Source organism: Lepidochelys kempii, chromosome 2 (genome assembly GCF_965140265.1).
Source record: "Lepidochelys kempii isolate rLepKem1 chromosome 2, rLepKem1.hap2, whole genome shotgun sequence".
Lineage (NCBI taxonomy): Eukaryota > Metazoa > Chordata > Testudines > Cheloniidae > Lepidochelys > Lepidochelys kempii.
The window spans coordinates 67,129,050-67,152,834 of NC_133257.1; the positions used below are offsets into that span (position 1 = coordinate 67,129,050).

General features: G+C 42.4%; 1 protein-coding gene across 8 annotated transcripts in view; it reads right to left on the reverse strand.

The window, feature by feature from the left end:
• FAM110B (family with sequence similarity 110 member B) overlaps positions 1-23,785 on the reverse strand; it is a 457,795-nt gene that overhangs the window by 42,000 nt on the left and 392,010 nt on the right. Inside the window, exon 1 of one of the 8 annotated variants that reach the window (XM_073331105.1) lies at positions 9,933-9,954. The exons of the other annotated variants lie outside the window; for them this stretch is intronic. The gene's annotated coding sequence lies outside the window, so the exon portion shown is untranslated. Of the gene's footprint in view, positions 1-9,932; positions 9,955-23,785 lie in introns of those variants that run through there. 8 annotated transcript variants of the gene reach the window in all.

Here is a 23,785-nt window from a genome sequence, read left to right on the forward strand (position 1 = left end):
TTACACACGTGTGTAAAGCGAACATGTAACTGCCACTCAGAATGACTAAATGTAATATTCCTACACTGCAACATCTCATTAACATTGTAACAGATGCAAGACCTTGGAATCTGAGGCTATGGCTACACTACAGACCTTACAATGGTGTAGCTGTACCATCGGAGCTGTGCCACTGAAGCAGTGCCAGTGTGGACGTTCTAAGCCAGTGGGAGAGAGCTCTCCTGTAGACGTAATTATTCCAGCCCTGAAAGCAGCGGTAGCCATGTTGGCGGGAGAAGCTAACCTCAGAATCTGGACTAACAAACCATGGTTTTAAAATATTTTTCTAAATACAGATTGCATACAGTTGTCACCGATCCACTGTTAACTCTCTCAACTGGCCACTGAGATCTCTACTTGCACATCATAGGTAAATTAGCTGCAAACCTTCTACGTGCTGCCAGGGGCATGTCACTATGGACCGTAGAGCCATAAACTGACTGCACTAATGACTAGCAAATCCTAACCCCGTGTGCGAGTAATTTTCCTTTATCCTCTTGCATTCACCAGTTTCTGCCATTTATTTCAGATTTGTGCTAGTATGTTCAGGCTTCTGTCAGGTTGATGGATTTGGCTTCTCTTTGTATTGTTTTGTTTTGTGTAATGTTTCTCTAAATTGGCCTCTTTTTTCTTTCCAGAAAGATGGTGTCCATATTATCATTTGACATTGAAGTCATGTTGGTGGCATCCTTAAGTGTGTCCTAAGTAGACCCATCATCATCTTACATAAGAACGATCATACTGTGTCAGACTAAAGGTCCATCTAGTCCAGTGGTTCTCAAACTTTTGTACTGGTGACCCCTTTCACATAGCAAGCCTCTGAGTGCGACCCCCCCTTATAAATTAAAACACTTTTAAAATATATTTAACACCATTATAAATGCTGGAGGCAAAGCGGGGTTTAGGGTGGTGGTTGACACCTCGTGACCCCTGAGGGGTCCCGACCCCCAGTTTGAGAACTCCTGATCTAGCCCAGTGTCCTGTCTTCCAACAGTGGCCAATTCCAGGTGCCCTAGAGGGAATGAACAGAACAGGTAATCATCAAGTGATCCATCCCCTGTTGCCCTCCATTCCCAGCTTCTGGCAAACAGAGGTTATGGACACCATCCCTGCCCATCCTTGCTAATAGCCATTGATGGACCTATCCTCCATGAACTTATCTAGTTCTTTTTTGAACCCTGTTATAATCTTGGCCTTCACACATCCTCTGGCAAAGAGTTCCACAGACTGACTGTGTGTTGTGTGAAAAAAATACTTCCTTTTGTTTGTTTTAAACCTGCTGCCCATTAATTTCATTTGGTGACCCCGAGTTCTTGTATTATCAGAAGGAGTAAATAACATTTCCTTATTTACTTTCTCCACACCAATCATTATTTTATAAACCTCAATCATATCCCTCCTTAGTAGTCTCTTTTCCAAGCTGAAAAGTCCCAGTCTCATTAATCTCTCCTCGTATTGCAGCCATTAAATACCCCTAATCATTTTTGTTGCTCTTTTCTGAACCTTTTCCAATATATCTTTTTTGAGCTGGGCCAACCACATCTGAATGCATATTCAAGATGTGGACATACCATGAATTTATATAGAGTTAATACGATATTTTCTTTCTTATTAGCTCTCTCTTTCTTGATGATTCCCAACATTCTGTTCTCTTTTTTTTTTTTGACCCCAAGATCTCTTTCTTGAGTGGTAACAGCTAATCTAGACCCCATCATTTTATATGTATAGTTTGGGATTATGTTTTCTAATGTGCATTACTTTGCATTTATCAGCATTGAATTTCATCTGCCATTTTGTTGCCCAGTCACTCAGCTTTGAGAGATCCTTTTGTAGCTCTGTGCAGCCTGCCTGGAACTTAACTATCTTGAGTAGTTTTGTATCATCTGCCAATTTTGTTATCTCACTGTTTACCTCTTTTTCCAGATAATTTATGAATATATTGAATAGGACTGGACCCAGTACAGACCCCTAGGGGACATCTCTATTTACCTCTCTCCTTCTGAAAATTGACCATTTATTCCTACTCTGATACCAATCCATAAGAGGACCTTCTCTGTTATTCCATGACAGATTACCTTGCTTCAGAGCCTTTGGTGAGGGATCTTGTCAAAGGCTTTCTGAAAATCTAAGCACGCTATATCCACTGGATCCCCCTTGTCCACATGCTTGTTGACCCACTCAAAGAATTCTAGTAGATTGGTGAGGCATGATTTCCCTTTACAAAAAACCATGTTGACTGTTCCCCAACAAATAACGTTCATCTATATGTCTAACAATTTTGTTCTTTATTCTAGTTTCAACCAGTTTGCCTGGTACTGAAGTCAGGCTTACTGGCCTGTAACTGCCGGGACTACCTCTGGAACCTTTTTTAAAAATTGGTGTCACATTAGCTATCCTCCAGTCATTTGGTACAGAAGCTGATTTAAATGATAAGTTACAGACTACAATTAGTAGTTCTGCAATTTCACATTTGAATTTTTTTAGAACTCCTGGGTGAAACCATCTGGTCCTCGTGACTTATTACAATTTAGTTTATCAATTGGTTCCAAAACCTCCTCAAATGGCACCTGAATCTGGGACAGTTCCTCAGATATGTCACCTAAAAAGAATGGCTCAAGTTTGTGAATCTCCCTCACATCCTCAGCCGTGAAAACCGATGCAAAGAATTCATTTAGCTTCTCACAATGGCCTTACCATCCTTGAGTGCTCCTTTAGCATCTCGATTGTCTAGCAGCCCCACTGGTTGTTTAGCAGACTTCCTGCTTCTGATGTACTTAAAAAAAAAAACATTGCTATTATTTTTTGAGTCTTTGGCTAGCTGTTCTTCAAATTGTTTTTTGGTCTTCCTAATTATATTTTTAAACGTCATTTGCCAGAGTTTATGGTCCTTTCTATTTTCCTCACTAAGATTTAACTTCCACTTTTTAAATGATGTCTTTTTGCCTCTCACTGCTTCTTTTACTTTGTTGTTAGCCATGGTGGCACTTTTTGGTTCTCTTATTATGTTTTTTAATTTGGGGTATACATTTAAGTTGAGCCTCTATTATGGTGTCTTTAAAAATTTTCCATGCAGCTTGCAGGGATTTCACTTTTTGCGCTGTATCTTTTAATTTCTGTTTAACTAACTTCCTCATTTTTCTGTAATTTTCTGAAATTAAATGCTAGAGTGTTGGGCTGCTGTGGTGCTTTCCCCACTGCAGGGATGTTAAATTCAATTATATTATGGTCACTATTACCAAGAGGTCCAGCTATATTCACCTCTTGGACCAGATCCTGTGCTGCACTTAGGACTAAATAAAGAATTACCTCTCCTCTTGTGGGTTCCAGGATTAGCTGCTCCAAGAAGCAGTCATCTTCTTATCATATTTGATGTTTCAGATTGGTTTGCTTTACTTAGTATTCCTGATATTGCAAAAAACTCTTTGCAATGGACTCAGGCATTTACTTTGGAATGACTTGGTCTTCTTATCAATATCCATTACAGATTTCTATGACTCTGCTCCATTAAAGGATGCAAGACATGATGCTGGTGTTAAAAATCAGGATTTTTGTGTCAGTGTAATTCATGCTACTTTTCCAAATCTTTTCAAGTTTATGAAAGTTGTTTGCTGCTTTACATCTTGCATAGTGTAGCCATTACTGCAATTCTCACTACCTAGACAGGTACAGTGGCTTACATCTACTTGTGTTTCTACTAGTGCATCTGATGAAGTGAGCTGTAGATCACGAAAGCTTATGCTCAAATAAATTGGTTAGTCTCTAAGGTGCCACAAGTACTCCTTTTCTTTTTGCAAATACTAACACGGCTGTTACTCTGAAACTAGTGTTTCTTTGTCCACTCTAATGGTGACTTTTGGGACATTGATAGCTATATATTTTGTCTTCCCCTTGTTGATAGAAAAAACAACATGTTTTGCTGAATCTGCCAAAAGCTGGGTCTTTTCTTCCATTAAGATATATGTTGAACTAAGCAGGACATCAGCAGCAAAAATAAGGTAATCCAATTGTGATTTGTCATTTGTCCATAAAATTCCTTTGCTGCCTTTTGCGGTTACTTTCCTCATGACCATTGCAAACAATTGTGGAAACATAATACACCCTTGACTTACTCCAGTTGTCACTGTGAACTATTGGTTAATGTTGTCACCATCTCTGGCTGCACATTTGCCATTACTATATAGATTCTTATTCTAATAATTTTTGCTGTTATTCCATAGTATTCCAAAAACTGTCTCTGTGTGCCCTGTCAAAAACCTTCTGGAAATCTATACAATTTGTCACAAAAGGTGCTTGCCATTCCACACTTTGTCCTACAATATGTCTGAGAACACCAATATGATCTGCACGTGAGCTCAGTGCTCTAAAATCTGCTTGTTTATCTTTACATCGAAGGTCTGTTGGTTTCTGGATACATTCCAAGATGATGTTGCAAATGATTTCCCCAGGCACTGACTACAATGTGATTCCCTTCCAGTTATTGCAGCTGGTAAGGGCAATTGCTGTTCTTTGGCAATTTTACTATAAGGCTTCTCTTCCACTGGGTTAGGTTCTTTTCTTCATTCAATATTCTATCAAAAAAACACAAGGAAAATCTGGATGACTCTTTCTTCGTCACTCGCTTTAAGCTTCTCCTCCAGTTGCTTTCTCATTTTTGAGTGTACTGATGGCTTTTCTATCTTCTTCCACTGTAATATCTCCTAAATCAATATCAAGTGAGTGGTAGGTCTTCATCCTATATTTCTAGAAGTTCACTTGGGCTTGATTTAAAACAGCCTGAAAATGTTCTGTCCATCTTCTCCTTTTGTTCTAAGAGTCCTTTCATTTACATCTTTAATAAAGCATCCAGTACTGTAAGTTTCCTGTTAGCTGTTTTGATTATTGTATACAACTTGTAAGGTCACCTCTTTGGCTAGCATCTTCAGTCTCTTGACATTTTCTATCAATATATGCCCTTTTGTTTCTTCTAGAGCTCTTTTTACCTCTCTACCTAGAATTCTATATTCTTCTTGCAACTTGCTTGTCTCTTCACATCTTAGCATTCATAAGTTGTTGCTTTATACTTCAATTTTTCACTGCTACCTAAGTAGAATTCCCATTCTTCCCTTTTAGATTTTGTTGTTACTAGAACCATCTTTGAACTTTCTAAAACTGGTAGATATCTCTGGCTATGGCTAAGCATTTGGAAACAGACTTTTGACAGCTGTAGCTTCTTTTGCAGGTACAGAGCGCATATTTTCTTGTTTTCAGTTTGTTTAACTAGTTTGGTTCAATGACTAGTTCAGGCAAAGTTAAGAAACCAACTGAAAGCTGAAACAGTAGAAAAGCTTATTTTCCTCTTCCAGTCTATTAATAAAAACTAGATGTGAGAGGACGAAGATCTACTAACTCTAAAATCTTGAAGGACAATCAGTTCATTTCACTAGCTACAGATAATACTTTATTTGTTTAAAAAATATCTTAGTTTTAAATGCAAAACATGTTTTGATAAATTTTCTGATAAACTTAATCCAGAATATTTAAGATATGAGTTAAATAAAATTAATTTAAATATTTAAAAATGGTGTTTTGTGCATTTTAATTGAATTCAAATGTCTGTCCAAATAGAGGTTCACACAGGCTACAAGTAACACATTAATTATCATCTAGTAAATAAGGAATGCATCATTAACCGTTTTCTAACATAATAAAAATATAAAAATTAAGAATCTGACTAAATATAAAGTTATGTAATTGCTTAAATATATGTGTATAGATATAGTGTATCCCCCTAGTTAGCAAAAAGAAGTCCCAAATTTAATGTAAAGGCTATATTTAGTGGAATGTTAACGTTTTAATGGTTACCAACCAATAAGAATGCTACTAACTAAAATATACTAAGTAACTTTAAAAAAAAACCCAAAAAACCCAAAACCAAACCAAACCAAAACCCCTACAACTGCAAAACCAGATTAAAATGAATGATTTCAGTTCAGGTTTCCTTCATGCTGATTTAAGACACTTTGATTTATCAATCCACCCTGTCTTGAGCTGCAAAGCAGATGGCTATGTCAATGACACAGTACAATGATTTATTTTAAAGAACCCTGTCATAAATGTAAAGGGAAGGGTAAACCCCTTTAAAATCCCTCCTGGCCAGAGGAAAAATCCTCTCACCTGTAAAGGGTTAAGAAGCTAAAGGTAACCTCACTGGCACCTGACCAAAATGACCAATGAGGAGACAAGATACTTTCAAAAGCTGGGAGGAGGGAGAGAAACAAAAGGGTCTGTGTCTGTTGGTATGCTGCTTTGCTGGGGATAGAACAGGAATGGAGTCTTAGAACTTTTAGTAAGTAATCTAGCTAGGTATGCGTTAGATTATGATTTCTTTAAATGGCTGAGAAAAGAATTGTGCTGAATAGAACGACTATTTCTGTCTGTGTGTCTTTTTTGTAACTTAAGGTTTTGCCTAGAGGGATTCTCTATGTTTTGAATCTAATTACCCTGTAAGGTACCTACCATCCTGATTTTACAGGGGTGATTCCTTTACTCCTATTTACTTCTATTTCTATTAAAAGTCTTCTTGTAAGAAAACTGAATGCTTTTTCATTGTTCTCAGATCCAAGTGTTTGGGTCTGTGGTCATCTATGCAAATTGGTGAGGATTTTTACCAAACCTTTCCCGGGAAGTGGGGTGCAAGTGTTGGGAGGATTTTGGGGGGAAAGACGTGTCTAAACTACGTTTCCCAGTAAACCCAGTTAGAGTTTGGTGGTGGCAGTGGTTATTCCAAGGACAAAAGATAGAATTAATTTGTATCTTGGGGGAGTTTTAACCTAAGGTGGTAAAAGTAAGCTTAGGAGGTTTTCATGCAGGTCCCCACAAGGAACCTTGACAAACCCAAATAAAGGTCATGAAGTGGTTGGCATGTTGGGGAGCCATCCTAGTACCCACAGATGTACTAGGATGGCTGTTACCCACAGCCACCGTATTGGATTGTGCCTAGCGTGTTTTCATGGAAGGACTGAATCATGCTTAAGAGCTTGGGGAATATCCAATCTTTTTAGGAGCACAAATAGTCTGCTTCTACTGACAAAGTCAAAAGCCTTTGTGAGATCGGTGAAGGCTATGTAAAGAAGCTTTTTTTGTTCTCTGCATTTCTCTTGTATTTGTCTCAGCGAGAAGATCATGCCGATGACCTTTCAGCTCTGAAACTGCACAGTGAGTCAGGATAGATTCTGTCTGCAAGGGTCTGAAGTGTGTTCAGGACAACTTGGGCAAAGGCTTTTCCCATAACAAGAAGGGAAGTGCCACAATAGTTGTTGCAGTCGCTCCTGTCACCCTTGTTTTTATAGAGAGTGATGATGTTGGAATCTCTCATTTCTTGTGATACTTTGCCTTCTTTTCAGCACAGGCAAAGCAACTCATAAAGATGTTGCAGTAGAATATATTTTCTGCATTTTATGACCTCTGATGGTATTCAGTTTCTTCCGGGGGCCTTTCCATCAGGGACAAGAACTACTAGAAAATAATTACTTTATTGGCAAGTGGATGGACCAGATAAGCCAACAGGTTGTTGTTATTTCTAACTTCAGTGATTTGGGCCAAAAGAATCCTACAAAATTCGTTGATTCTATTGAGGTTCATGTACAGATCCAGTAGTGATGCCTCAAAAAAAATTTTTTTTTTGCAAAAGCCATACTTTGTTGTGCCTGGTGAAATAGTGTCCATTAAAACTGAACAATGATTATTTAAGTGCCTGCTTAGGGAATAAGGCAGAAGGATACATTAAAGATGTGCTAAATATTATATGAAATCAAGTAGCTTTTTTATTTATAGTCTTTAGATTTAGAAAATGGGCAAAAGAGCTCTACACTGCAGTGGCCAAAAAGATAAAACATGTCTCCATTGCACTGGATACTGCTGCAGTTTCAATTATTCAGTCTTTCAAAATGAACAACATGATTCAATGTGCAGATATTAATGTACAGTACTATAAGTGCATTAGTGTGGAAGGGGAACAGGGAGGAAATAATTTTGCCTGAACTGAAAATAAATGCTGCTGTAAGTATTTCTAAACCTTAGGTACTTTTATAACATATTACTATGATGACCTCTGATATATGACAAATAATACTTGCTCTCTTGCTTATACAGTTTATTTTAAAAACAAGCTATTTTTGGATCAACATGGGAAGAGTTTAGTTAAAAGGCTTAAAACGGCATTTAAATATTTCACTGCCATCTGGCAATTGCAATGACTGGCAGCAAATTCGCAGTCAAATAATTTATTCTTTTAAGTGAGATTCAGAGAACTGTATTCATAATTAATTAAATATTGAAGTGTAGGAACAATCATATAGCCTAAGCCAAGACGACTTGTAAACTTTTACTTAGAAATATGCTAGATTTCAATCCATTAATATATTTATAACTCTTTTGTTGTGAGCCAACCAATTTTAACTATTTATACAAGGTCTAGCTGTATAGCTTTCTAATACATTCAGAAATTGTGCAGCCTGCATCAAAAGAGTTTTATAATAAGATATTCCACATAAACCCCCCAATCTGTTTTAAGTAGAGTAAAGTTAGCATATGCACAATATAGGACTTCAATAAAGGGTGTGGTTAGTTTGCCTTTTAGTGAGGTGAGGATATGACAAGAGATAAATCAAAATCTGGATTAGAAATGTGTATATTTTTCTATTTATCCTTATTCAATCACTCATGACATTCAGAAATTATATTGGAAACATAATATAACCAATCCTCAGGCAGTCAGCAGACAGCAGCTGGTCCTAAATTCCGAGGCAAGGTCCATGTATTCTGAGGCTTTCTGGAAATTCTGCTGCCGCTTCATTTATTTTCTGTTTTAAATTAGTTTTTTAAGTAGTGCCGGTGTTATTCATACATAAAATTCAAATAATTCATTATGACGCCCCACATGTTCAGTTTTCAGAAATACTGCACATTTTTGTATTAATATATAACCATGTAATAGAATATGTTATAGGGGAAGCTGGAGGTTCTGGCAGTTGGGTGTCAGATAGGCCTGGTCTTTCACTACAAAGTTTTGCCCTGGGGGGGGGGGGGGAGAGGGAGAGGGAGTGTGTGTGTGTGTGTGAGTGTGTGTGTGTGAAGTCATACCCTTTGGCTGACATAGCTATGTTGGGAAAAGTCCGGGTGAAGATTCAACCCTCCTGACAGAAGTGCTTCCGTCGGCATAGCTAATGTTGTTTGGGGAGGTGGTGTAGCTACGTCGGCAGAAGAAGTCCTTCTGCCACCTTATACTGCATCTACACTAGGGGGCTTTTATCTTCATAGTTATACTGGCCCAGACTCTGTAATGCAGACAAACCCATAGCAGTGGCTTTTGACACCTGAGGGAGTACTGAGACATTCACATTCACAGTATGTTTATGCTAAAACTAAAAGTAATGTTGACATTTCAAGTATTGTTGCTGTATTTCAGAGTTAACACCTCAGTAAGATGAACAGGCCAGTTCAAACATCTTGAAGCTTCAGGCAGTCTGCAGACTCAAGAGGACATCACTGCCTCACTTGCACTCTGTGAAAATATGAACCACCAGAAGGGCTAGAAAGTATTATTTTTCAAAAAAAATCAAAGTTTAGATTCTGAGCCACAATTCATTGCTAAAGGGTGGATTCCTTGACACCAAAGAATACTCAGAGGTCTGGATATAATAATCGTGTAGCATCTCTATTGTTTTAAGGCAGAATTGATGAAGTAGCAATCTAAGACTAGCTGTCAGTTTCGAGGCCTGTTGATCTAACACCACTTACGCAGAAAATTAAATGAAAAAAATAAAAGTAATATTACCAAAAAACATTAACAATACATTATTATTATAAATCAAACGGCATACGAAGTCACCATAAGGTAAATTTGATAAACATACTTCAGCAAAGGAGATTCTTGATCAACTTCATTTTTCTGTAATTTCTTGAGACTCCCTTTGCCTTGTCTATATCCTTCCACCACCTATTACAGCTGAGATTTCTATACAATAGTTAACTACCGTCTATGTTCCACTAATGTCATTGGTCCTAACCCAGAGTTATATAAAGTCATCTTGATCACCTTGATAGATCAGTCCTTCAGCCCTCGTATAGACTGCGCCAACCACAAAATGTCTTCTATTCTTCTCGTATCCTGGCCTTCCTTCTCCCTGCGCGGACATGTCTTTTCATGATAAAATCTTCCCATCTCTTTGAAGGTCGTTTCAGTTCCTGTGGGTACCACTCAGCAACAGCTGCAGTCCATCGATTGTCAGTGAGCCTCGCTATATGCCCAGCCCATCACATTTTACCATGCCTGCTCTCAACAATGACGTCCTGCACTCCACTCTGCTGTCTGATCACTTCACTGGGGACTCAGTCGTGATTAAAATTCCCAGAATTCTTCTTTCCATCACCCTCTCCGTGACAGATAGTTGCCCATGTTTCGCTGCCATACAATACTGCTGGCAGTACTGTTGAGTTGAAGAGGCTGGTGCGTGTTGCTTTCTTGATTTTTCTTTAGAAGACATCCTCTATTAATTTCTTAGCCCAAATAGACATATTGCTCAACTTTTTCTATTTGGTCTCTCTTGATTGTTATTTGGGCTTTTGGCAAGGTATCAGACTGCATAAATTTCATTTTGGAGCAGTTAATTTTCAGTCCGACTTGGCTGCTTTTTGTGTTGAGTTCTCGCAGCATTTTCTGTAGTTTCATAGTATTTTTAGTGATCAACACAATATCGTCCACGAATCTGAAATGGTTTAACTGCTTATATAAAGTAAACAAGTAAATAGACCTTGCTGTGCATGCCGAACACACAGTCTTCAATTTCATCCTTAACGAAAAAAAAAATGTACGCACATATTAAATTAGACATTCATTTAGATTAATCTTAATGTGGCATTTTGTACTGGAAGTGAAACAAACAATGCATAATATTTATGGGAGACAGCAAAAGAAAAATTGATGGGAAAGCATAGTGACGCACAAAGGGCATGATCTACCATGGCACCGGGCACCTCCTCTCAGTGCTACATACCCTCAATTCCCACTGGTTCAGCAAACACTAAGGGCACAAAGCACACAGTAGGATCAATCCCAAAGAGATTAATGTAAGAATCATCATATTAAATAGGCCTATCCATTTGTAGCAGTGAGTTCCACAGATTAAGTAAAATAGCTAGACATCTCTTGTTGAAACAGTTCGTACCATTCACTGTGAATTTCATATTGTCCCCATTTCTGCAGGAATTATTTTATAATTCTCAAATTATTACAGTGGAAGGAACTGTGGGATATTTCAGCATATTACCCAGCATGATCTACATAGCATTTCAGTGTGACCCTTCAAATACTGGCTCCATGTCTAGTTGGCAGCCAGTATCAAGCGGAGTGCCCCAACGGTCAGTCTTGGGGCTGGTTTTATTCAATATCTTCATTAATGATCTGGAGGATGGTGTGGATTGCACCCTCAGCAAGTCTGCAGATGACAGTAAACTGAGAAGAGTGGTAGATACACTGGAGGGTAGGGATAGGATACAGAGGGACCTAGACAAAGTAGAGGATTGGGCCAAAAGAAATCTGATGAGGTTCAACAAGGACAAGTGCAGAGTCCTGCACTGAGGATGGAAGAATCCCATGCACTGCTACAGACTGGGACCGAGTGGCTAGGCAGCAGTTCTGCAGAAAAGGACCTAGGGGTTACAGTGGATGAGAAGCTCGATATGAGTCAACAGTGTGCCCTTGTTGCCAAGAAGGCTAACGGCATTTTGGGCTGTATAAGTAGGAGCATTGCCAGCAAACCGAGGGATGTGATCATTCCCCTCTATTTGGCACTGGTAAGGCCTCATCTGGAGTACTGTGTCCATTTTTGGGCCACACACTACCAGAAGGATGTGGAAAACTGGAAACAGTCCAGCAGAGGGCAACAAAATTAATTAGGGGGCTGGAGCACATGACTTATGAGGAGAGGCTGACGGAACTGGGATTATTTTGTCTGCAGAAGAGAAGAATGAGGGGGGATTTGATAGCTGCCTTCAACTATCTGAAAGGGGGTTCCAAAGAGGATGGAACTAGACTGTTCTCAGAGATACCAGATGACAGAACAAAGAGTAATGGTCTCAAGTTGCAGTGGGAGAGGTTTAGGGATTAGGAAAAACTTTTTCACTGGGAGGGTGGTGAAGCACTGGAATGGATTACCTAGGGAGGTGGTGGAATCTCCTTCCTGAGAGGTTTTTAAGGTCAGGCTTGACAAAGCCCTGGCTGGGATGATTTAGTGGAGGATTGGTCCTGCTTTGAGCAGGGTGTTGGACTAGATGACCTCCTGAGGTTCCTTCCAACCCTGATATTCTATGATTCTATGGCATTTTTTTCAACCCACTAGAAAAATTAATGGTAAAGTGAATATATGCTGCATACAAGGCAGATGCTCCATTGGTGTTAAAACATGCAAGGCTTTGAAAGTCTATGATCTTATATATACCAGCGAAGCAACTGTTAGCATAAAGGTGAATATAATAGAATTTGATATACAGTACTTGTGTGGTACAAAGATGCTAGAGTTTTACACTGAGCGGAAAACTGAATATGACGTGGGTATATTAGACTTCTGAGCATGATGCATATATCAGAAATTATGATCTCCCACATTTGGTGTAAGTAGTCATCCGTACAATGATTTTCAAAAATATTAAATTAAAAATCTAACTTCCAAAAAAAAGAAGTAACCATCAGAAGGGTAAAAGAAAAAAATGGGGAGGAAAGGGTGTTACCATACACAGATCTGCTTGTTGTTATGAACACAATGTGTTTCCTTGTGTAATACTAAATAAGGAAGAAAAACATTGTAAACAGACCTTTGTTATGGGCATGCTTCTTAGGCACCATCATAAACATTTAACAGTTACTTAGATACTGGGTATCCTAATGTCTTCTTTGGATACTAGTGTAGAGTTAATGTTCTTGAAACTAGCCTGAAGGGTTTCTAAACTAGTAAGGGTGTTTCCATGGTAACATACTGCATTAACAAAGTGAGATCATTTCACATGTTCACTGTAATCAAGCAAGTGACCAGGCATTTTGTAAAAATTGTTGCTTTTTTGGTTTTAATTTTGTCAGTATTGCTATAGAATTTAGTCTGACTAAAACAGAGTCAAGTAATTACTGTCTTTTTACAAGTGAAAAGATCTAATATGTGAAAAATGCACTTCTTGGGAATTGATAATGGTCTCTGTATTTCAAGTTCCTCAACGCTGTCTTGTCTACCCATTTCCAACCACTGTACTGTCCATCACAGTTGATATACATGATTAATCATTAACATTACAGTAGCTCCCAAAGGTTTGCCCATTGTACTGGGGCCTGTGTACAGATAACAAGACAGTCACTGCCCCAGAATGTTACAAGGTAAAAGACAAATCATACTTCAATTTTAGATTACTTTTCACACTAAGGCCCTGACCAACCACTAGCTTGTGTAGCAGAACAGACTGCAAAACAGGAGCATAAGAATCTATTGAAACAGAAAAAGTAAAATGGTCATCAGAGATACTCAGACAACAAATTATTATACTTAATCCATTCTAGGGTTATCACTTTTCAGATTCCCCCAAAAAGGACACTCCTGGGGACAGGAGGAACTGGAGGGGGGAAGCTGAAGGGCAGGTATAGTTGAGTGTACTGGAGGGGGTACCTGCGGCGGGGGTACTCACTGGAGGTGGGGGGCAGTGTCACGCCATGTCTCTGTGGTAGGGTGGCTGGTGCAAGCGCAGGATTCAGCAACAGCCATCAATCAGCGCCTCCCCGCTGAACCACCTCCCCAGGGCTGGGAGTTGGGGCCTGGGTGGGGGGGATCCAGCAGCTGTGGCTTGCAGGGGAATAGACCAATCAGCTGTGAATGCAGAGGAGGGACTAACAGGGAAGCGGATCAATAGGGACTCTTTCTGAGCTGCAGCTTGTCAGCTCTGCAAAACCCCTGGATATTTCCTGTTATTTGAGAAATCAGTCTAGACAGAGAAAGGAAGCTCAAAAAAGAGAGGCTATGTCTGGGAAAAACCTGGATTTGTGCTTGAAATGGCCTACCTTGATTATCATACACATTGTAAGGAGAGTGATCACTTTAGATAAGCTATTACCAGCAGGAGAGTGGGGTGGGGGGGAGGTATTTTTTCATGCTTTGTGTGTATAAAAGATCTTCTACACTTTCCATAGTATGCATCCAATGAAGTGAGCTGTAGCTCACGAAAGCTTATGCTCAAATAAATTGGTTAGTCTCTAAGGTGCCACAAGTACTCCTTTTCTTTTTGCGAATACAGACTAACACGGCTGTTACTCTGAAACCTGTCACATATTGTAAGGGACCATTCAAGGTAGAGTGGCCCATTAACACCTCTGCAGAGGTATTAACAGACTACTCTACCTTGAATGGTTCCTTAGGCTACTGACAAGAAGCTGAGGTACAGGGGGGAGAACTGGCACAGGCCAGGCAAGGAGACTGGCGGCATGGCTACACTTGCAGATGTTGAGCACTTTGAATTAAACCAGCCTTTGGAGAGCGCATTAGGGAAAGCGCTGCAGTCTGTCCACACTGACAGCTGCAAGCGCACTGGCGTGGCCACATTTGTGGCACTTGCAGCGGCATTGGGAGCGGTACATTATGAACAGCTATCCCACAGAGCCCCTCTTCCCATTCTGGTGCTCTGACTTGTGGGAAGGGGTGGGCGGTGCGGGGCATTCTGGATCCTGTCCCAATGCTCCATGATGCATCGGTTCACATCCCAGCAATCCCTGTGCTTCCATCCACATTTGGCACCATTTTTCAACCGTTTCTGTACTGCGCGCTCTGTCTTCCCTTTCGGTCTGCGGGAATGGAGCCCAAACTGCTGAGGAATATGCTGACGAGTCTCACCAGCATGTCACATTTGGCAGTCGAGTTACTCTGTAAGATCCAAACGGACAGTGAGGTCACCGATGATGATATCAACACGAGCAACGCATATGACAGGAGACTGCTTGTGGCATTCATGGACATGCTCACCACTGTGGGACACCGCTTTTGGGCTCAGGAAACAAGCACTGAGTGGTGGGATCACATCGTCATGCAAGTCTGGGATGATGAGCAGTGACTGCAGAACTTTCGGATGAGAAAAGCCACTTTCATGGGACTGTGTGAGGAGCTCGTGCCCACTCTGCGGCGCAAGGAATGAGATCGAGACTCTGGGTAATGTGCATGACATTGTGGCTGGCTTTGCACAAATGGGTTTCCCTAACTGTGGAGGGGCAATAGATGCGATGCATATTCCAATTCTGGCACCAGCCCACCTAGCCTCCGAGTACATTAATCGGAAGAGGTATTTCTCTATGGCTCTCCAGGTGCTTGTGGATCACCATGGGCGTTTCATTGACATTAACGCAGGCTGGCCCGGAAAGGTGCATGACGCACACATCTTTCGGAACCCCGGCCGTTCAGGAAGCTGCAAGCTGGGACTTTTTTTCCAGACCAGAAGATCACCACAGAGGAAGTCAAAATGTCCATTGTGATCCTTGGAAACCCACTTACCCTTTAATGCCATAGCTCATGAAACCCTACACAGGGAGCCTTGACAGCAGCAAAGAGTGGTTCAACAACATGCTGACCCAGTGCAGAATGACTGCGGAGTGTGCTTTTGGCCATTTAAAGGGCCCCTGGCGCTCTCTGTATGGGAAGCTGGACCTGGCCAATGACAGCATCTCCACGTGCTGTACCCTCCACAACATTTGTGAAGGGAAGGGTGAAAGATTCACTCAGGCATGAAACTCAGAGGAGGCTGAATTTGAACAGCCAGAGAGCAGGGCTATTAGAGGGGCTCATCACGGGGCTGCAAGGATTAGGGATGCCTTGAGGGAGCAATTTGAGGCTGAAAGCCACCAATAATCTTTGGTGCCCTGCACGGGAGTAAAGTGCAGAGGTTCCAATGTTAGTTGGAATCTGTGTTTGGTATGCTGACTTGCAGTGCCTGTTGCTTTCCTGGGCTAAGGTATTTTATACTTTAAGCAATAAAAAAGGATGTTTTCAAAGCCAAAAAATCCATTTATTGAAAAGGAAATCCATTTATTGAAAAGAAACACAACTGCTTGGGAAAAGAAAGGGCAAGGGGGTGGGGTGGGGAACGGTACAATCACAGATTTGCATATGTCCTGTTATCATACTCAGCCTTCCTGTATGGAGTGCTGTGCAATGAGTGCTGCACTTCAGGATGGCTATAATGCATGGTGATGGGGGCTGAGTGCAGTGGGTAAGGATTGTAGTTGTCAGGGCTGAGTGGTGATAAGAACCCGGCTGTTGGGGAAAGTGGGTTGGAGGTGACATGGGGGCACAAGGGAAAGAGTTTTGGGACAAGGGCTGCGCGGGGAGCGAGCACGGTAGTGTTCCGCCTGCATGGCTACGAGCCCCTGGATCGAGTCCGCTTGGCGCTCCATGATGCTTATAAGCCGATCCGTGCTTTGCTGCAGGAGCTCCGTGCTTTTGTGCTGGCACTCCTCATTCTGCTGACAGATCCTCCTTTTGCTCTCCCTCCACTCCTGTGCTTTTAGATGCTCATTAAGGGACTGCTGCATTACTTCATGCAGCATGTCTTTGCTTCTACGTGGCCTCTTCCTAATTCTTTGGAGTCTTTCGGTCAGTGATAACATGGACGGCTGAGATCTGAAGGTTGCATCCGTAAAGGCAAAATGCAACACTTAACAGAGGCAGCATTGTTCACACCAGACAGAGCAATGATTCCCCCATACTTAAGGACAAGCACAGTGTACACAATAGCAGAATTTGCACGTCCCAATGCGAGTGCACATAACCCACGGGAGCCCCAAAATGGTGAGTAAGCACAGGGTCAAGGGGGATTGATTTTTTCACGGCCATACTGTCCTCTGGGTTTCTGTGCCTTGGGGAGAGCCAAGAGCTGCAGGGGGCCCCTATGCTGAACACTGTCCCCACATTTTCCACAGGAGTTTGTCCTGGAAGATATCTCGCTGCTAAGGGTGACCTGGGAAGCAAGGGAGGGTCTTCTACTACAATGTGGCTTCCGCCCTGGCCCATATGCAGCTTGCCTGTGTGCAGAATGGTTGCCGCACCCCTCACAGCAGAGTGGCGTGGACATGTTAGCCTGACTGGGACAAGACTGCAGTGGCTCTCCCAAGAAACCTGCACAAGCGCATTGGCCAACTTCTGGATGAGACCTTTGAAGAGATCACTGAGATCGATTACCACGATGTGAGAGAGAACATCAATGCTCTATTCTGCATCTAGGCATGCATGCAGCCCTAACCCTCCTTGCCCCAAGAGGCCACAATGAATAACTTCCAAATAACAAAATAAAAGCTGCATACCAGGCACCTCCACTGGTGTTTTTCCTTCCCCAAGCACCAGCCGCTGCGACTGGCTACCTTCCTCCTGGCTTGAGAACAGCTCCTGGCTGCATGCATCAAGGGATACCGGGGTGTCTTCCTCTGCCTCAGCACCCTCGCTCCCACTTTTCTGCTCCTCCTCTTGCCTTGTTGGACTGGGCTCTGAAGTGTCCATCGTGGTATTTGGAGTGAAGGTGGGGTTGCCCCCAAGTATCGCATCCAGCTCTTTGTAGAAACGGCAGGTCGTGGGGGGCAGCACTGGACCGGCTGTTTGCCTCGCAGGCTTTGTGGTAGGCATTCTGCAGCTCCTTCACTTTAACCCTGCACTGCACTGTGTCCCGGTCATGGCCCCTTTCCATCATGTCCTTTGATATCTGCCTGAAGGTAACGTAATTCCTACGGCTGGAGCGCAGCTGGGAGCAGGCAGCTTGCTCCCCCCAAACACTGATGATGTCCAGCACCTTGCCATTGCTCCATACTGGGAATCGCCAGGCGCGTGGACACATGGTCACCTGGAAAGATGAGCTGAGAGCACTCCACACCTGGCTGAGCAAATATAAAGGGGATTTTTCAAAATTCCAAGAGAATTTAAAGGGTGGGTCTGATGGTTGGTCACCTGAGGGAAGGGCAGTAGAGTTCAAAAAGTGATGACCTGAGTGCCTAGAACAGGTATTGTGAGACACTTCTGGAGGCCGATCAGAGCGCACTAACAGACCAGGCCGTCCACACTGGCACTGCGGTGCTCCAGTAGGGGCGCATCAAGCATTATTCCACTCGCCGAGGTGGAGTACCAGGAGCGCTCTAGCAGGAGAGTCCAGGCGCTCTACGTGCCTTGCCAGTGTGGACGGGTCAGGAGTTAGGGGCTGCTTCAATGCGCTGTAACTCGCAAGTGTAGCCAAGCCCTAGGACTGGATGTGGAGAGAGAGAGATTGGTTGGGGAGCACTGGGAACCAGACAGCAATACCCAGAAGGGGAGACTAGGACTTGCTGGGCAATGAGACTGGGATGAGATGGCTAGAGACTGAGACTGGGGTAGGCAAGAAAAATGAGACTGGGGTTATGTCTATACTAGCACTTTTGTCGGTAAAACTTTTGTCAGGCAGGGATGTGTAAAAACCACCCCCAACCAAGTTTCACTGACAAAACTGCCGGTGTGAACAGCACTATGTCAGTAGGAGACGCTCTCTCACAGATATAGCTACCACCGCTCGTTGGGGGTGGTTTAATTATGCCAGCAGGAGAGCTCTCTCCCATCAGCATATAGTGGCTACACAGGAGTCCTTACAACAGTATAGCATAAGTCCATAGTGTAGACGTAGCCTGGGACAGGGACCCTGGGTGGGAAAGAGACAGGATTGGGTTGGAGATGACAGGGCTGAAAAAGTCAGACTTGAGGGGAATGAGAAGAAGAGTCTGTGCTCACTAGAGCAGACGCCGCTCTCGAACTTGGAATGGAACCCAAAATTCCTCTGTCATCAGCAAATATCTGTCAATGTGTGTGAGTCCCATTCCACTCTGGTGTTGGTCCAGTCAGAGGATAACAACCCACTACTGCTTTCAGTTACTCTCTTAGGTCAAGTGGCAGAGGTCTATGCAGTAGAATTAAAGGTTCCAACTCTGCTGATGAACCACATGGGTGTCAATATGATGTCAGATGATAGAATGTTTTTTTCGGTTTGCTTTTTCAAAATCCTAGGAAACTACACATAAAAAACTATGTTAAAAACATTAAGGACAAAGTCAAGCACTCAAACATTAGGAAATGCCAGAATTAAGGTTGCTAGTGTCATTTTAATTTGGCCCCCTTGTGTGTATGCATTATGATTCAGTCTTTAATTACATCAACACATACTATTTTCTTCCAAACAGGACCTCTGCCTCATTCAGTACACAGTATGGACTCTGCTCACTTAATGAGCAACTAATGTGTATTTTGTTTCATCCTCCTCATTCAGTGTGTGGTCCCAGGCCTTATTTACTGCTCACTGTTAAAACCCTGCTTTGTTTACCCCCCTCCCCCACCAATTATGGGCCTTCAAATTATCACCAAAAATCCCTGAAGTTTGAGGGTTTCAAAAACATACAAAACAATATAAAACAATGTTGGTGTGCAACATGTTTAATCAATCTCTTCCATTCTTTAATGCTATCTGATCTCTTGCTAGAATTTATGTGGGAAAACAAATTAAGAATTATGCTAGCTATGCTGCAGAAAGTCATGGGACCTTATATTTCCAGCTAAACAACATGTTTTGTTTGAGCTCTTATAAACTATGACTGTCCTGGTTGTTTTGACTGACAGGATCCTTACTTTACGATTATGTCATTTACAGTATCAGCTAAAATAATCACAAAATAGAGTGTTAACAGTTGCATCTTAATCGTAAAAAACAAAAAACAAAAAACAAAAATCCAACACACTGTGACAAGGAAAAGAACCAACATTTGTTAATGCAAATTAATGGCTTCAGATTACAAACACCTTAGTGCAGCTGCATTTCTGTGAAACAACAAAATACGAGTTGTAAAATTAAGTTGCTTGAAAATAAATCAGACAACAAAACTTAATTACTGTCAGCAAGGACATTATATTTTAATGCTAAAATGCATGAAACACCAGCCAATTTCAAGAAGCAATAATTTTAACACAGACATAATATGTAGATCACAATTTCTAGGGAATAACAGGTTGAGATGCCTATTTGCTCAGAATTGTAGGATTTATAGCTTAATAGCTGGCATGTCAATTGCTGAAATGCTTTGCAAATTTTGCAGCTCTCATAGTGTGTGATTCACTAGACTGGTACAAAAAATGACTTATTTCATCAGATGCACACTTCAAAATTACACTCGCTTTGGCAAGGAGTGAAACTAGTCAGCTGGTGAAAAGTTTTTATTTTAGTATCCATCCCTGGTTTGATTGCCTGCTTTAAAATATGAAAGTTTTACTGCAGATTTTCACTACCTATCAAAGGAACACTTAGAATACATTCTCTCTCTTGTCAAAGGCAGTATTTATGTATATGAGAAAATAAAATTGCTCTAACAGAATAGAAGCGTAACAAATTTACAGTGGAAGCAAGTTATGAAAGAGTTCAAGTACATTTATATCTCCTGGGAAGCTGATGTTCAAAAAGCTAACACTGATGGGGAGTGAGTACTGTATGGCTTTTGGCTGAAATATCATTTCACCTTGCTTATCGCTCTCAACTCCTGCTTCTCCCTGCCCCTGCTTTGAGGACAGCTGCATACCAAGGAAGGAGATGCAATAATTTTTGACTATTGTGCAAACTTTGTAACCTCGATAAAAATCCTAGATAATTTGATCTATAAAGTACCATGCAAACCTCTAAAATTTATGACATGATGAAATATACATCTCTCTCACACTCCCTTCCTCCCACCTCTCCCACACCAAAATAAGAAAAAGTTAGAAGAAAATCTACCTCACCCTCTCCTAGGCCCCAGAACCTTGCAGAAGAGAAATAAACACTGCACTAAGTGGGAATGAGAGATCATGTCTAATCTTGGAGGAACCACTGCATAGGCTTGGTTCAGTCATTTGTGCCTCAATGGCCATACATAGCCAAGTGGCAGGACCACTCTGAAAATAAAACGTCACCTCTAATCTGAGTTTTAACTTGATAGGGTACAAATACAGAAAGAATGGGAGAATCTTTCCCCCTTACATTATCAGGAATACATAACATTAACATTTTAGCTGATGTTTTCAAAGCTATTGCCAGTTTTAAAGGGAACTGGGTGCCCAAATCTCCTAACCAGTTTGAAACTCTCAGCCTCTCTATTTATAGACCACCTTTAAGCCCAAATGATCTCCAAGTACTCTTTAAACTTTACAAATAACGGGCCATCTATTTGTCTTGTGCCACTCTTCTGCAAACTCTGATTATGTACATAAACTGCATGCACACTAACAGGGGACAGGTTGTGCCTCCTTTTGAAGTCTGATTTTTAGATGAATATTCCTCCCTCCCCCACTTGTGAAATACACCCACATCTACGTTTCTAAGCCTTGGTCTACACTAGGCGTTGAGGTCGAATTTAGCAGAGTTAAATCGATTTAACCCTGCACCCATCCACATGAAGCCCTTTTTTTCGACTTAAAGGCCTCTTAAAATCGATTTCCTTACTCCACCCCTGACAAGGGGATTGGCGCTGAAATCAGCCTTGCTGGGTCGAATTTGGGGTACTGTGGACACAATTCGACGGTATTGGCCTCCGGGAGCTATCCCAGAGTGCTCCATTGTGACCGCTCTGGACAGCACTCTTAACTCGGATGCACTGGCCAGGTAGACAGGAAAAGGCCCGCAAACTTTTGAATTTCAATTTCCTGTTTGGCCAGCATAGCAAGCTGCAGGTGACCATGCAGAGCTCATCAGCAGAGGTGACCATGATGGAGTCCCAGAATCGCAAAAGAGCTCCAGCATGGACCGATCGGGAGGTACGGGATCTGATCGCTGTTTGGGGAGAGGAATCCGTGCTATCAGAACTCCGTTCCAGTTTTCGAAATGCCAAAACCTTTGTCAAAATCTCCCAGGGCATGAAGGACAGAGGCCATAACAGGGATCCGAAGCAGTGCCACGTGAAACTTAAGGAGCTGAGGCAAGCCTACCAGAAAACCAGAGAGGCGAATGGCCGCTCCGGATCAGAGCCCAAAACATGCCACTTCTATGATGAACTGCATGCCATTTTAGGGGGTTCAGCCACCACTACCCCAGCCAAGTTGTTTGACTCCTTCAATGGAGATGGAGGCAACACGGAAGCAGGTTTTGGGGATGAGGAAGATGATGATGATGAAGTTGTAGATAGCTCACAGCAAGCAAGCAGAGAAACCGGTTTTTCCGACAGCCAGGAACTGTTTCTCACGCTGGACCTGGAGCCAGTACCCCCCGAACCCACCCAAGGCTGCCTCCTGGACCCAGCAGGCGGAGAAGGGACCTCTGGTGAGTGTACCTTTTAAAATACTATACATGGTTTAAAAACAAGCATGTTTAATGACTAATTTGCCCTGGCTTTCGCAGCTCTCCTGGATGTACTCCCAAAGCCTTTGCAAAAGGTTTCTGGGGAGGGCAGCCTTATTCCGTCCACCATGGTAGGACACTTTACCACTCCAGGCCAGTAGCACGTACTCGGGAATCATTGTACAACAAAGCATTGCAGTGTATGTTTGCTGGCGTTCAAACAACATCTGTTCTTTACCTCTCTGTATTATCCTCAGGAGAGTGACATCATTCATGGTCACCTGGTTGAAATAGGATGCTTTTCTTAAGGGGACATTAAGAGGTGCCCGTTCCTGCTGGGCTGTTTGCCTGTGGCTGAACAGAAATGTTCCCCGCTGTTAGCCACGGGGAGGGGGGAGGGATGAGGGGGTAGCCACACGGCGGGGGGAGGCAAAATGCGATCTTGGAACGAAAACACATGTGCTATGTATGTAATGTTAACAGTAAGCTTTACCGTGAAAGAGTGTATCCACTGTTCTATAAAACGTGTCTTTTTAAATACCACTGTCCCTTTTTTTTTCTCCATCAGCTGCATGTGTTTCAAGGATCACAGGATCTTCTCCTTCCCAGAGACTAGCAAAGATTAGAAGGCGAAAAAAATGCACTTGCGATGAAATGTTCTCTGAGCTCATGCTGTCCTCCCACACTGACAGAGCACAGACGAATGCGTGGAGACAGACAATGTCAGAGTGCAGGAAAGCACAAAATGACCGGGAGGAGAGGTGGCGGGCTGAAGAGAAGGCTGAAGCTGAAAGGTGGCGGCAGCGTGATAAGAGGAGGCAGGATTCAATGCTGAGGCTGCTGGAGGATCAAACTAATATGCTCCAGCGTATGGTTGAGCTGCAGAAAAAGCAGCAAGAGCACAGACCGCCCCTACAGCCTCTGTGTAACTAACCACCCTCCTCCCCAAGTTCCATAGTCTCCTCACCCAGACACCCAAGAGCGCGGTGGGGGGGCCTCCGGCCACCCAGCCACTCCACCCCAGAGGATTGCCCAAGCAACAGAAGGCTAGCATTCAATAAGTTTTAAACTTTTAAAGTGCTCTGTGGTCTTGTCCTTCCCTCCTCCACCATCCCTCCTGGGCTACTTGGTAGTTATCCCCCTATTTGTGTGATGAATGAATAAAGAATGCATGGATGTGAAGGAACAATGACTTTATTGCCTCTGCAAGCGGTGATCAAAGGGAGGAGGGGAGGGTGGTTAGCTTACAGGGAAGTAGAGTGAACCAAGGGGCGGGGGGTTTCATCAAGGAGAAACAAACAGAACTTTCACACCGTAGCCTGGCCAGTCATGAAACTGGTTTTCAAAGCTTCTCTGATGTGCAGCGCGCCCTCCTGTGCTCTCCTAACTG